This window comes from Aplidium turbinatum, chromosome 8 (genome assembly GCF_918807975.1).
Source record: "Aplidium turbinatum chromosome 8, kaAplTurb1.1, whole genome shotgun sequence".
In the NCBI taxonomy this organism is placed as follows: Eukaryota; Metazoa; Chordata; class Ascidiacea; order Aplousobranchia; family Polyclinidae; genus Aplidium; species Aplidium turbinatum.
In genome coordinates, this window is record NC_137479.1 from 15,721,785 (window position 1) to 15,727,900 (window position 6,116).

Genomic DNA, 6,116 nt, shown 5'->3' on the forward strand with positions numbered 1-6,116 from the left:
ATGGTCAGAAATAAAAACAACTGTACTGGATCTTGTTTGAAAATCGAAAGAGAATCTGGCAACACCGATAACTAGAAAAGATTTCTATTGCGGTAAGAATTGAAGATTTCAATCAATCAATCAATCAATGTTTTATTTGTCAGTAACAGGAACATAGGTACATGTTTGAAATATGCAATATACACAGTACAAAAGTTACACAAGTTCCCATACCGACAGGGAGACAACGAGACGACCATACGGTCTACTAGTCAATTGCCACCCTACGGAAATTACGATTTTGCCATTTAAAATAAGCTTAGGGGAGGATGAGGTAAGTTGAGCCACTTTTTACTTAAACGCTTCTACTAAGAAAACCGCTTGGTTTACAATAAAAGTGAAAGTGGCAGCATAATGGTTAATGCTTTGGCCTTAAGTTAACAAAAAAAAATTTTTCATAACTCATAAAAATATTGAAAAAAAGCATCTTTTAAGTATTACGTCATTTTGGCTCAACTTACCTACCCCACGTGGTAAGTTGAGCCGGGGTGTGAGGTAAGTTGAGCCACTCGTTTAAGTTCAATAACAGAAGCTGTAGCGATGGTAGCCAACATATAAAATGCTATGCATTAGGCTACATGTGTTCACGAAATTATTGCCCAGCTATTGTAACATGGACTGTGACGCAATGGTGACGCCATAATTGCAATGCACTGTCATGCTTGAGCAACAATCTCATTATTATTTTTTTTATTCACAAGCTCGTGTTTTCGCTGTTTGGTGAAAACGTGGTTCGGCCTTTTACAATGTGATAAACCTATCGGACGGACGTATTAGAGTGTGCAGTGACTATTCCACTTCACAATTGACCCAGTCTCTTGTTGACAGTATGTAGGCTAATCTTCACTCAACACATGTGGGGGGAAAGTGGTGTAACTTGGACCAGTGTGTAATTTGGACCAGTCCCCTAACTCAAAAAATAAAAATCATTTTCTCAATATTTTTGAACAGCTTGAAAGAAAAAATAATAGTAGCCCGGATGTGAAAAACTCAGCTCATTTGGTTTAGAAACGTGGACGGGAGATTGGAATTTGTGGTTTTGGGTATGCTGATGTTATTTTGGGGAGTTGGTTGCTAAGCGCTCAGACGTTATTGGCATGATGTTTGAGTCTGATATGATGTTGGTATTATCTTTAACCTATAAGGAGATGTTGTGATCAATTACAAGACTTATAACCAAGTATGGAAGTCATAGTTGGTAATTTTTAACAGTGCATGACAGTGTGTAATTTGGACCAGTCATCTCACCTATGCAGCATTGCGTCAGTTGAAAATTCCCAAAGCTATAGTGTTAAGACATGTCAATAACAGGCTATACCAATAAATATGCTACACAAGGGTCTAAAATCATTGGTCGACAACTTGATCTTCCCGAAAATATTGAAGATCAACTGGTCAAACATGTTTTGGAAATGGAGTCAAGATTTTATGGTTTAAGGGTCATTGACTTAAGAAAGTTTGCATATGACATTGCGTCTGCCAATAATATCAATACCAGCTTCAACAGTGAAAAGGGTCTGGCTGAAAAAGATTGACTTAAGGGATTCTTGAACCATCACCCAGAAATTTCATTGCGAAGACCTCCAGCAACTTCAGTTCAAATTACATACTCCAATGGTCCAAAATACACACCCCACTGGTCCAAAATACACACCATATGTGTAATTTGGACCATTTTTGAACATTTTTTATTGCTTAATCATTCTGTATGTTTTTCTTGTATGTGATTTATATTTTCAACACTGGTTTGTAAGTACCTAGACCGTATATGGGTGAAAAATAATACACATTGACAGGAAGTTGGCTGAGTTGTGCTTGTTTTTGTTTAAGGGGTTCAAAATACACACCTTTCCCCTGGAACTTGAGTCGAAAGTTAGAAAGAAGACAGGTTGGGTAGCAATTAAAAACATAGCTGCTACCAGGAAGAAAGAACAACATGTGAAAGGATAAATTTATTTTGTTGTGACTGTTCGACTGTGAAATTGCGCATTTCCCAGCCGACAAATCTGCCACTTTTTCGTTGATTGAACGTCAACAGACGTTGAATCAATGTAGTATTAGCAGATCGTGTTAACTGAGCTGCAGAACAGAATATAAAACGATACATTAATACAGCACCATCCTGATTAAATAAACCTCCAAATGTGAATTTGCTAAATCAATTTCCGTTGTCTGTCAGATCTTAACTTATTCCATATGCCACTGATCAAGAGAGTATGGAAACCGGAATTTCTGCTGAGGGCAGAAAGTTTCTCCAGGTGGTCGTGTGAGGAAGCTTTAACGACATCTTCTTTCAGAAAAGCACACTCATCATTGTCTGCTTTGAAGACAAAGGACAACTTTTCCTCGGACTTTCCAGGCACTTTTCTTAAAAAGTTGGCCTCAATTTCTCCATCTTCATTGAAGCATTCGATTTTACCAATGTAATGCACAGGGTCGGGTTTTCCCTTGCATGTTGCTAGTAGGCTGCAGGTTACACTACAAATAAATTTAAATAGACCAATGAACAAATTATTTTTCCAGAGATTTAGATTATTAAAGAGTAAAATACACTTTGTTATCTATTTAATGACTACATATATCATCACTTAACACTGGAAGCTGAAGTGAGGTAAGTTGAGCCACCGGCTCAACTTACCTGTATGTCACTGGCTCAACTTACCTCAAGGCCGCCATTAAAAGTTAAACGGGAATTTCTCCAGTCATACATGAGCTAGCAACCTCACTTTAATAGTTTCTGAATAAGCTAACATTAGTGATTACTGTTAGACATATCAATACTGGTGAATGTCACAGACATTTTGTACAACTCAAAAAATCTTTTTTTTTTAAAAGTTCAAAAAACTTCCCAAAATCACTAAAAATAGTTTTTCTGTCTTTCTACAAGACGAAGACCTATAATCTTTACAGAACAGCTCCATATAAGATAAACGGTCAGGTAGGTGGCAGTAGAAAGTTGATGCGATTTTTATTTTTCGAGTTACAGGGGGTGGCTCAACTTACCCACTGGCACAACTTACCTCATCTTCCCCTACAAGAGAAAAATAATAATTGAAACGTTCCCGCGCTTCAACAACAGCATACGCACAAAAAAACATATTGATGATAACGTAGGCCAAAACACAAAATTCCATGAAGCAAGCAGAGAATAATAAAGTTTCCGAAGCAACTGACAAGTTGGTTTCCATAACATATCACTTACGATGCACTGTAGCTTTGTAAAATTAACGTTTTGATCTCTTTTTTGAAACAATGAAATGATAAGTTTTTTAGCCTACTTGGAACCTCTGACCAGAGCATTGGTCCCAATACCTGCATGGACTTCTTGCCAAATTCTGTGTTTGATCTGTTTATAAAATAATTGTTGCCTGTTTGATATCTTGTGTTATGCTGATGAATAGATGAAGCATTTGTAAATAAATCACAATACGTAGACGGATACTCATTCATATGAACTTTGTACATATGTTTTTTTATTTCAATGTTATGTATGTCTTTTAGTTTCAAGATGTTCATTTTGAAAAATAAAAAATTAGTGTGAGCATAGTAATTTTGTTTCGTAATTATTCTTATAACCTTTTTTTGTAATTTTATTAATGGATCCAGTGCACTGTCACAGGCCTTTCCCCAGCTTGAAATACAATATTGCAAATGACAGTAAATCAAAGCGTGATACACATCTTTTAAAGTGTCTGTGTTGACATAATTTCTGAGTTTAAGCAACGCCCATGAACCTTTTGCTACTTTTCCGCAAATTTTATCTATGTGATATTTCCATGTTAATTTGTTATCTATGTAAACGCCAAGGTATTTTATTTGATCTTTTTGTTGAATGCTTGTGTTACCAATGTTAATGTTAAAAATTTTTATGTGTTTTTTATTTGTTATTAGCATGTATTCAGTTTTTGAGAAATTTAATGATAATCTATTAAGCTTCAACCAGTTGTAAACTTTTTGCATTTCGGCATTCACATTGTTCTGCAAATTTATTTCACATTTGTCGCTCATCGTAAGATTGGTGTCGTCAGCAAACAGTTTAACATTCATGTTTGTTGAATTTGGTAAGTCATTTATATAGAGTAAGAAAAGAAGGGGTCCCAATGTCGATCCTTGGGGCACACCGCAGGTAACCTGTCTTGAGTTTGAAGAGATTCCATTGACGACCGTGTGCTGTAGACGATTGCTGATATAGCTTTTTAACAATTGTAATGGAAGGCCCCGAAAACCGTATGTTTGCAGTTTCTGTATGAGAATAGTGTGATCAACTGTGTCGAAGGCTTTAGCTAAATCAAGAAATACAGAGCAAGTTGTATCTTTATTATCTAGGTTAGTTAAGATGTTATCACAAACGTTTGACACAGCTAACGAAGTGGAATATTGTGGTCTAAATCCATACTGATGTGGTGTGATCAGGTCTTTTTTTGTTAGATAATTGTACATTTGTTCATACAGGCATTTTTCGAATATTTTGGTGAAGGGGGACAATAGTGATATGGGCCTATAGTTGGAACAATTTTTCCTGGAGCCACTTTTGAAGATTGGGGTAACTTGAGCGACCTTTAGTACGTCAGGATATACACCTTTATCGATACACTCATTGAATAAGTTGGTGAGGAAAGGGGCGATTATTGGTGAGGATAGTTTGACAAATCTCATAGGTATTCCATCATGTCATGTACTTTTACAGACAGAAAGATTATTAAGATGTTTTAATACTTCTTCTTGATTGACAGGTTTTAGGAAAAAGGAGAATGGGACACTTTGCAATTTCAATAATGAGCCAGGAGACGGTAGAGGGATTTTAGATGCCATAGAAGGACCAATTTCTGTGAAATAATCATTAAAACAGTTACTTATTTGTGCAGGGTCAGATATTTTTTCATTGTCAGTGCTAATTATTTCTTCTGGTATGTGAGCTGTGTGCTTATGTTTGTACTTGATGATGTCATTTATGGTTTTCCATATTTTTCCAGTGTTGTGCTTGCTTTGCGTAATAAGAAAACTGTAATGCATCTGTTTTGCTTGCTCTTTGGTATGAGTAAGTACATTTCTGTACTTTTTGTATGTTGCTTGTGCAGAAGTGTTTGTTGGGTCTTTTATTTTTAAGTGATATAGTCTGTTTTTAGTTTTGATGGAGTTCAAAATTCCTTTTGTTAGCCATGGTTTGGTCTTGAGTTTTCTTTCTCTTCGAGACAACAATCGTAAAGGTGCATGCTTGTTTAAAGTGTCATTAAAAGTGTCGATGAAATGATTAAATTTGCTATGAACTGAATCATTCCTTTCTGTGTATTGGTTGGTCAAGCTATTTTCCAGATCACAAACGAATTCATCAGCAACAAAGTTTTTCATATTCCTTACTTTTTGTGTATATTTTTCTTGTTTTGGTTTTACAGAGTTTATCACAACTACAATAGGAAAGTGGTCAGAAACATCGTGAATAAGAACATGGCATTGAATTTTATTTGATTGGTCGTTGCTGTATACATGATCGATTAAAGTTGAACTTGTGGAAGTTACACGGGTTGGGGATTGTACTAATTGATTGCAGCCTAAAGAGAGAAACGCATCACAGTAATTTTTTACAGGAGAATTTTTTGTCTTTGCTAACATATCAATATTAAAATCACCACAAATGTAATATTGTTTTTTGAAATTATTTAACGAATCAATGCACTCACAGAATTTGGTTTGAAACTCAATTAACTTATTTTTGGGATGCCTGTATAGGCCTACTACACCAACTGTGCACTGTTTGATGTAATGTAAAGATTTGATGATGATTTGATGATTTGATGTAAAGTGATTTGATGTAAAGTTTGAAGTAAAACTCACTTCGGACTTCGGTTCAGTTTGTTTTTATTTCTGAGTTCTGACCATCACAAAGAAAAACAATATATGATTAGAAACAGATACTGTAGAAGCCAAATTTTTACAGTGATTTTAGATTCAGTTGTCACAGTACGTTGGCAATTTGGATTCTCAAACTTATCTTTTCAGAGATATGAAAAAAGGAAACCAAACCTGGAAATCGGAATACACAGGGGCTTAAAAGTTTACTTCTTTATATATTTGGAGAT